Source organism: Suncus etruscus, chromosome 5 (assembly GCF_024139225.1).
Source record: "Suncus etruscus isolate mSunEtr1 chromosome 5, mSunEtr1.pri.cur, whole genome shotgun sequence".
NCBI classification, from domain to species: Eukaryota; Metazoa; Chordata; class Mammalia; order Eulipotyphla; family Soricidae; genus Suncus; species Suncus etruscus.
Window position 1 is genome coordinate 136,971,980 of NC_064852.1, and position 10,360 is coordinate 136,982,339.

The following is a 10,360-nucleotide window of genomic DNA, read 5'->3' on the forward strand; positions in this document are numbered from 1 at the left end:
GATGGCCTTGACCATAAAATGTTACTTGCTGTTTTGACACTGTTAAGTGTCCTCTGTGGTCAGAAGAAATTTATCCCTTACAGAGGGTAAGATGCTTACCTTACACCTGACTGACCTGAGTTCGATCCCCAACATCACATATAATCTCCCAATCAGTGCCAGGAGTAATTCCTGAGCACAGTGCCAGGAGTAACCCCTGCACATAGCTGGGTGTGGCCTTCCATCAAAATAAAATAAATTAAAAATAATTTATTTACTCATAAATTAAAAATAAGAAAAAATATGTAAATAATAAATAAAATAAATTAGTTTCATCCTCATTCATATGAAGTGTTTGATAACATTAGAAATGGGGTTTGCTCTATTAGCTGAGGCCTGAGTGACCATGAAGAATAGAGCCACTTGATTGACTTACAATGCACATCTACTGGATAAGGGCAAAACATCTTTTTAATTTTAAACCTCTAGAATTGGGGAAGTTTCAGCTTTGCTGAGATATAAACTATATATAATATAGAGATAAAACTACATTAGGTTACATTCCTGCCACATATGACATGTCTCTTTAAATCTTTCTAAGCCTTAATTTACTCACCTATATGTTATTTTGGGGGAGATAATAATAAAACTTAATTTATAGGGTCATTGTGAAAATTAAATAAAAAAGCACTTAGAATCAGATCTGAAATGTAGTAAGCATTAAGAAATGTTTTTGTATCGCTTCTCAGCCTTTTGGCTAAGATCAAGTGTAGTATCTGTTCTTATCAGTTTAATATCTGATACGTCGTCTACCTGACGACAATATATTAAATAGATTTTTGGCACTAGGAACTGCAATATGAGCTTGCTCTGTTCATTCCATGCATCGACCTGGTATTGCAGTACCTCCAGAAATGGTGCACAAAAAAAAAAAAAAAGAAATGTTTTTGTTACTTTACTAGAATCATAGTTCTAATATTTGACAGCAATTCAGATGTCATCGACTTTAACATGCTTATTTTTTATCACTAACAGAGCAAAGCAGTTAGATTAATTGATTGCCAAAACAGTATTCTTAATTTATAGTCCACCATAACCTCTGAAATTGCGTGAGCCACTTGTTCAAATTGGATGTCAGAATTCTAGAAAATTCTCTTCACAATTTATCTCCAACCATGATTTCTGCTCACATGAGGTCTATAATTCTTAATGCCTTCCCTAAGTCAAGATATGCCCACAAGATCCTTCTAGTAGCTCTAATTAGAAAAGGGACTACAACTAAATTGGAACTGACTTTTTCATATTGCCCATTCTCTTTCCTAATGACCCTGAGTATAAGTGATTTATTTTTGGTCAGGAAACATTTTTTCCTTAGAGAAATCCCTTAGAGAACAGCTGTTTGGCTACTGCTGCTGTATAGGTAGGACACTACCCTTAAGAGTATCTTCCTGCATGGTTTGTTGGGGTGAAGCATTCAAAATTCATAACATGTCATCAAAATTTGTAACAGTATCTGAAAACACACAGGAAAACCCAACCTGAGATGTTAGGAAATGGCAGACTATGAGGGATATGCCAGGAAGAAATATGGCTAAATTTGGATGCATCTGGTCTGTCATTTAACGAAAGAAGTAAGTTAGAAACCAGGTGGGATGGGGCCAGAGAGATAGAACAGCTGTAAGGTGTTTGCTTTGCAAGTGGTAGACCTGGAGGCAAAGGTGGTTCGAATCCCAGCATCCCATATGGTCCCTGTGCCTGCCAGGAGCGATTTCTGAGCACAGAGCCCAGGAGAAACCCCTAAGCCCCCTGGGTGTGGCCTAAAAACCAACAAACCAAACAAAAACAAAACAAAACAAAACAAAAACAAACCAGTTTGGAGAATTATGTTTTATAATTATATAGAGACATATAGACAAGCCTAGGGAAATAAAAAAAAAATCTTTGTTTTTCTTTAGACATATCTTTCTTTACTTCCACCTGAAAATGTAAAGAACTAAGTTACTGCAATATTTTTTCTTTCTTAAATGGGAATAAAAGGAAAAATAATGCAAAAGATGGTTTGCTCCTCTTACAAGGATAACTAATGAATAGATTTAAAAACTTAGCTCTACTACCTTTGCATGGGGGGAAATTTCCTCAAATTTTCTGATGAATTATGTGGAAATAGTGAACACTTGAGTGGATTTGGATACCAGTATGTGTTAATAGTCCTTTAGTTAGATTAATTACGTTTTTGTTCCACACATACTCATTAAATATGAACTAGATTTCAAGGGCTGTGCTAGTTTCTCTAGATTCAAGGAGTAAGAAAAGAGATCATTTCTCTCCTTAAGAAACTCCTATTTTGGCGGCCGGAGAGGTGGTGAGGAGCTGAAAGGCATTTGCCTTGCCGTGCTAGCCTAGGACAGACAGATTCGATCTCACGGCGTCCCTTATGTCCTCCAAGCCCGAAGTGATTTCTGAGCGCATAGCCAGGAGTAACCCTGAGTGTCACCGGTGTGGCCCAAACAAACAAACAAACAAACAAACAAAAATTGTTATTCTGGTTAAGAACACAAGAAAATCTCTGCTGCCCTTTCATTTGATAGGGCAGGTAATAGGATTGAATAATTTTGTTTTTTGATGTGTATCCCCAAATAGGCAATTCACCTTTTTTTCTAATCAACATACTCACAGGCTGGCTATTGAAGCTTTGTCCTATTTTCTTAAGCATCTCTACATTCTGGGAATGTTTTCATTTATTCTTTCAGGCCTAAGCCATTCTTGTGTGTGTGCTTATTTATGAGCTCCTGCTTTGTTTTCTGTTTTTTTTTTTTGTTTGTTTGTTTGCTTGCTTTTTGTTTTTGGTCCACACCTGGTGATGCTCAGAGGTTACTCCTGGCTATATGCTCAGAAGTCACTCCTGGTTGGGGGGACCATATGCAACGCCTGGGCATCAAACCTCCATCCATGCTAGGTTAGCATGTGCAAGGCAAATGCCCTACAGCTTGAGCCATTGCTCCAGTCCCTGTTTTGTTTCTTTTTAAAATAACTTATTACATCATTAAAGAAAATTGAAAGAAAATTCTTTACTGTTTTAGACAGCTCTTCCTTTACTTCTACCTGAAAAGGTAAAAATTAAGTTACTGCAAATGTTGTTCTTTCTTAAGTTTCATATTTATATTTTTTGGGTCTTCTTTCTTTTTCAAGAGTGAATTCAACAATTGCACTCAAATTTTCTCTGGGCATTTTAAAACCATGTCTTCTAAAATCTAAGCCCCATGCTGCCATTCACATTTAGATACTCCACTACAGTATTCTCAATTCCCCATGTTATCTTTGTAACATGATTTATGTTTTATTGTGTTTAGCCCTCCATTTTTAAATGAGTTCTTAGGAAGGCTATTTTACCAGAAAAAGAACTAAAGGTTTAAGATACTGGCTTCATTTTATTTCAGGGGTAATATTGTCATGGTTTCCTGGGAGAGAGAGGAAGGAGAGAGAGAGTGAGCAATGTATATCTTCAAAGACCTGCCAACATTTATGGTTATCTGTGATTATAGATACCACTTTTCTTTGATGTTTTTAATAAGGCATAGTATTTATATATGTATAAGTCCAGTGGCAGATGTAAGAAAAGAAAAAGCAAAGGACCTATTGTAGTAAGCATCAGTATGCCAGTTCTGGTGATAGAAGTTAAGCAGACAAGCTAGCAGGGTCCATAGCGAGGAGTATTATTGCTCAAGTAAATAGGCACATCTAAGTAATTAGTAACACATTCTCATAATTGTTTCCCAAATGTCCAAGACATTTGGTTTTCTAAAAAAGCAATCTGAATGCTCTGATATATGTAGTTTGTGTGACATATATTTGTACACATTTTTTTCTCTTCCTGCCTCATCTTTGAACTTCTGTAGACAGAAAATTGATCCATTTACTCTCATTGTCTCTCTGCTTTGGCATTTGATTTGTTGCTTCCTCTCATCTTTACACCAACCTTGACATGATTGCATTCCAATTTTGAAGTTTTAATTATCTTTGTCGTTCAGCTTTTGTTGGTCAGACCTACATTTTTGTGCTTCTGCAGCACAAAGCACTTAGATTTCTACAGGTTCTGTAAAGAATCATTAGAACCTACTGGGCCTTGAGGTTGGAAATGACTTCAAACCTTCAGGGATCAATTATTTTGTGAGTCGCCAAAAAGGTTTCTATTTCTAAGAGGAGAAAGCATTTCTTCACAAAAGCTCAAAAGACTGGGACATCAAATAGCTCTTACAAAACAACATTTTGATGAGTTAAGTGTAAATGAATCAGCAACATATGGATTGAATTTCCCTTAAAATACACATGGGTTTAAAAATTAAGGGGAAAAGTGCTTGGCACAGTTCTCTTTGGGTTTGGCCAAGTCTGATTCCTTTGAAAACTAGTTCAAGACAGACATGATGCCAATCTCTAGATGATTCTGGGTTCACACATCTTTGGTTCAAAGTGCTCTCTTCCTCAGAATCCTTTATCCCTCCCACCCCTTTGTTCATTGTTGTCAGGACTATGTCCCCTCAGTAATTCTAATCAGGATGACATCTAAAGAACAAAAAGTTTATATGAAAATTTTCTTTCATCCAGAAACCAAATTTTGTAAAGTTCACCGAATCGACAGATTATGGCTCAGTAACTTTTCAATCATCTATTAAACATCCATTATTTATTAAGCATCAATATAATAAAGATGACACTAGAATGATCACCCAGCAGCAAAAGAATATAGGGTAAAACAGACATTTGTTATGGTAGACAAAAAAGATGATGGAATGGAGTCACAGAATTTACTCCAGATGGTTTATCTAGCTCTCTTTATTTCTGATTTCTATATTTTACTTTACAGTTCACAAGCTCATAAATTTAAGTCTCCTTCTATAGATGCAGAGAAGGAAAGGAAAATTAAAGGAAAAGCTTATAGTAACAGTGAGTAATTATTGTTAGCCTAATGCCAAAGGGACAGGAGAAATGTAATTCACAGAAACCAAGAAGGAAAGGTGGAACTCTGTAGAGAGGCCATTATTTGGGACCATTTGCCATGGCTTTTGTCAGAAACACAACCCTTTAACAGGAAGGGAAAGGAAAGAATCCTAGTGAAAGTCTGAATGGAGGCTGTGGCATTAAGAGAAAAATTTGGGAATTGACCAGGAAGGGTGCTGATAAGTAAGAGTCTAAACTCATGTAGAGTGAAAGGAGAAACAATTTCTGTTTTAACATGAATGATAGCATATAAAGCTTGTGGCCTTTTAGCTGTATTTTAAAGGTCACAATTCAGATTTTGAGAAGTGAATTTCAAAGTAGAGATGGAAGCACTGACACTAAGATATCACAAGGAAAGCATGGAAAAGGTGATTGGCCCATATTTGAAAAAGGACAAGTTATATAGGGAATTTTAATGACGTGCTAAGAATTTAACACTAGTTTGAGTTCTCTGCACAACAAGCAATTGTTGGTTCATGTGATAGTGGAGGTTCAGCAGTTCCACTGTCTGGGGTTTCCAGTTCTAAGCCTGAAAGCCTGAAAACCAGAGAACTCCCAAGGAAGCCTAAGTCAGATGTCCCAGCTTTACCGTAGGCTTCCTACCTTTTAACCCATGTAGTTCCTCAATGACTACAATGATGCCCACTCACATTAAGGGGGAGCAATTTGTCTTAATGAGTTTTTTTTGACTAGAAAATTAAACTCTTTTCACATTGACAGAGATAGAAATAATATTTACTAGCTATTTGATTACTTTACAGGTCTATCAGTCTGACATATAAATTAACCATTAGAGACAGAACTTGTTCACTGGACAAAGTGAAGACTGAAGATTTTGAACAGGATGGCAATAAAATCAAAGATGTGTTTTAGGAAAGTTTGTCTAGTAATTGTAAAATGAATCAGAAAAAGGAGAATTTGAGAATTTGAGAATCAGATGACTAGAAGGTACTAGTATATTGTGGTGTCTTTGATTTGTCTGTTCTGTGCAGCAGTTCTTTGTACCTCTCAGTTACATCCCTGTTTTTAGTTAAATCCCAATTGGTGATTTTTAAATATTATTTACCATCACAACAAATACTATATCAGAATTTTAGTGAGTTAAATCATTGATCAGGTTTTCATCTTTTTCTTATAAAACATTGTTTTCTCTGGGATTTTTAAATGGGTCAATTTTTTGCTTGCATAATTTGCTGGCCACAAATTTTAATTATTTTCAAATGTCAACATGTCAATTGTTCTATTAAATTTCCCCCTTTTCCTAGTGTCTATTTCTTTCCCCTGGAGTCTTTAGTCTTTATTCTCCTATATAGCCTGTTTTTCAGAGCTTGATCATGAAAATTGTGTTGATTCTTCCTTGGTGGAGTTTTGCTTTCACTTTCTTGAATATATTCTTTATTTCATTGCTATATTATATTTTTAATGGGTTTAAAACAAAAAGAACATCTTAGATTAATTTTATGCTTACTTGCATTTGTTCATTTTAATCTACCTTTGGCTGATAGCTTGATTGGTTTTAGAATGCTTGGTTGTTGGGCCGGCAAGATAGCACAGAAGTAAGGCTTTTGCCTTGCATGTAGAACGGTTGGAATCCCGGCATCCCATATGATCTCTGAAGCCTGCCAGGAGCAATTTCTGAGCATAGAACCAGGAGTAACCTCTGAGCGCTGCCGGGTGTGACCCTCCACCCCGCAAAAAAGAATGCTTTCCTCCAAATTTTGAAAGTGGTACTGCTGTGAAATGTGGTATCTTTTCATTTCTTAATCTTTTATATAGAAAATTGGTGGTGGGAATGTTGCACTGATGAAGGGTGATTTTCTGTTTATGACTGAAACCCAACTACAATCAAGTGGCTAATCACGGTGCTTAAATATTTTATAATAAAAAACAGAAAATTATTTCTTTTTTTCTGAAATTATCACTCTTCTCTTGAGTCCTGTGTTCAGAAAATTCATAGTAGTGGGCTATGATTTAGATATTTCATTTATTGTGCTGACCACTCACAACATTTGTGTTATGTTCGGCAATTCCATGACATTTTTCTGAAATAACTTTCTCAGGTTGTTTGTATAAACACTCTTCTTTTGGAATCAATATTAATTTGATAATGGAACTCTAAATAATCTTTAAAATTTGTTTAATTTTTATTTCTCTTTTATGTTATTTATTTAAAACATAATATAACTTCAAATTTTATAAATGATACTTATAATTTCAAGAGCTGTTTTGTGCATTTCAATTATCCTTATTCAGTATTTTCTGTGATAATATTAATAAAAATTATCTTGAATTTTTTCCTAGCCCCTGAGATATAAGTTTTCTTTACATTTCCTTCACCACCCTTATTTATTTTAATTGACTATGGTTTCCTTTTCATGTAGAAGATAGGCCTCAGTGTTAGTTGATTTGTTCTTATTTAATACGAAGGTATGTTGAATTCCATTATCTCTATATGTATATATTTTCAAAAATATAATATTCACTGCTGATATATGGGAGGATTTTGATTAAGCTCAGAAGCATTATGAAAGAAGTGGACACAAAACTTACATACCATGTGATTACATCTATAAGATATTTTTAAGTTTGGTATGTAATTTGGTATTTGAGAGCTCCCTACCATGTATGAAGCCCTAAGTTATATCGGCAGCAATACAGGCACACACACACACACACACACACACACACACACACACACACACACACTGATAGTATTTTGAAAAAGACAAAAATGTAGTGACAAAAGCAAATCACAAATTTATAGAAGTCAGAGACTGAAAAAATTTAAATCTAACAGACAATGATGGGCTGATAAGAATGGTCTATGATTATCTAGTTTTAATGGATTATATATCTCATAAACTGGCATTTACAAATAAAAGTGTTAAAATTCATTGCATATAAGTGGTATATCTAAACAATAATATTTAGAAAAGGGTACATTTTAAATTCTTTTGGAAGGTGATAGTTGATTTGAAATTTTTGAATTGAGATTACATTATTAAAAATAGTTATTTCATTGGAAATCCTGTAAATGACAGGATATGCAAAGGTGTTAATTGCTATTGAGTCTTTACTGGAAAAAAAAAACCTCAACTATTTTGTAAGTGAGCCATAAATCCCATACATTGACTTTACATTTTTTTGCCTATTTCTTTTATACCGATGTTTATTGTAGCAATAGTCTCTAATTTCCTAGATTTTTCCCTTTATAAACAATTATCTTTGTGCATCCATTCAATGTGATATTGCCACACTGACTATCCTTGCCATTATCCTGAACACAAGAAAAGTTCTTAGGACCTTAGTACTAAATTCCCTTTCATTCAGATAGTTATATGATGAACTTCGTTGGGATTCTCCTTCTATGCCCCTTTTAAGAGAATACCCTTCCTGCACAACTCATTAAATGAACATCATTAAATGAGTCTCTTTTATTTCATATTCTTGTCTTTTTCTCCTCCCTTCCTCCCTCCCTTCCTTCCTTTCTTCTTTCTTTCTTTCTTTCTTTCTTTCTTTCTTTCTTTCTTTCTTTCTTTCTTTCTTTCTTTCTTTCTTTCTTTCTTTCTTTCTTTCTTTCTTTCTTTCTTTCTTTCTTTCTTTCTTTCTTTCTTTCTTTCTTTCTTTCTTTCTTTCTTTCTTTCTTTCTTTCTTTCTTTCTTTCTTTCTTTCTTTCTTTCTTTCTTTTCTTTCCTTTTTTTTCTCTACATCTAAATGCTACTAAGAACTATCCCAATTGATGCTCAGGAGTTATTTTAGTGGTACTCGGGGATGATGAACAGTATCAGGCCCAACTTAAGGCTCCCATATTAAATGTAGATGCAGGTCCCTGAAGTTATCTCTTAAGCCCTAACCTGTGATTAAAATTTTTATGAAATATTTGACAGAGAAAGGTTTTAGACATTAATAGCATTATTGTTTGTAACTTTCTTTGTAATTTGTATTTTAATAATATTTTAAAATATATTCCTTGCTCTGTCATAAAAATAGATATTGTAACAAATAGATATTTGTAAGCTTAAACTTTTCTACTTTTTATATTGCTATTTTTTAAAATTTGTAGCCTATTTTTAGTTAGCCATACATATTAAATAAAAGATAAATTTAACCATTCTTTAATCTTTTTTTTTTTTGCTTTCTTAAAGGTTGCATTATGTATTCTCTTAATATTTTGTATGGTCCAGATCTAATACTGTTCTTTTTTTAATTATTTGAGTTTAAAATCTTAGAAACTCCCAAATAATTTTTATGAAGCTATTATCACACTGGTACCAAAATCAGACAGAGATGCTGCCAAAAAAGAAAACTATAGACTAATATCCCTGATGAGCACAGATGCAAAGATCTTCAACAAAATTCTGGCAAATAGGATCCAAAGCCTCATTAAGAAGGTCATAATCACACCATTTAGGCTTCATTCCAGGAATGCAAGGATGGTTTAACATACATAAATCAATCAACATAATATACCATATCAACAAAAGGAAGAAAATAATAAAATGCCTAGAAAACTTTTACATCTGATGGGGAAATTTTTCTTCCAAAAACAACTTAATTTATTTGATTTTTTCTGATAGTATTTGGTTGGTTGAGTGAAAAGTTAAGTGTTTATATTTTTAAATATTTTATTTAATATTAAAAGCACAAATTTTTTGTGCTTATTTGGATATTTTTACATCAAAATCTAAAGATGATTTTAAACACCTTTAAAGACAATTGAATATAAATATTTCTGTGCTTATTTTAAAAACAAAAAGATAAGTATATCAACTATAGAAGTCATAGAATTATTGGATAAAATATAAAACTTTATTCAAACATTGCAGGAGAATATAAAGAATTATCTCATAAATGTTTATTTTTCTGGTAGAAACACAAGTTTATGCTAGATAAAACAAAAACAATGTCAAAAACTATCTACATGCCACATTTATTAAACTTAGAAACTTAGAAAACAGTGTACTCAATAGCAAATTTTAATAAGCACAAAGTTGACAGTTTATACTATTTGGCCTTTTTAAGAAACAGTTTGCCAGCCTTTGCTTTAAAGCATCCTTTTTAAAATGGTTAACCTTTACTCTGGGTATACATTTAAATCCTCCCCCTTCCTCTTTCTAGCAACTAAAAATATAAATAAAGTATAATATAATGGGTACAATGGTCAAGGTGAATAACTTTGCCAAGATAACTTGTTAATGTCTTTCTTTATAGAGAAAAAGAATGTTCTTTCTATCCTCTTCCTAACCAGGGCTTTCATCATCCAACGAAAAAACAACCTAAGAACACAAAGATAGCCCCCAATTCTGAATTAAGGACATTCTCTTTGTACTTCAAAAACATCTCCTCCTTCTTATGCCCTGCCTCAGGGTGGCTCAGTCTATTAACT

The 10,360-nt window shown here is 33.6% G+C and overlaps 1 non-coding gene across 1 annotated transcript; it reads left to right on the top strand.

Annotated features, from left to right (window-relative positions):
- The first annotated feature begins 716 nt into the window (after positions 1–716).
- Positions 717–907, top strand: LOC126010327 (U2 spliceosomal RNA). Its single transcript, XR_007496402.1, has one exon. It is a non-coding gene; the product is annotated as a U2 spliceosomal RNA (small nuclear RNA).
- Positions 908–10,360: the final 9,453 nt, after the last annotated feature.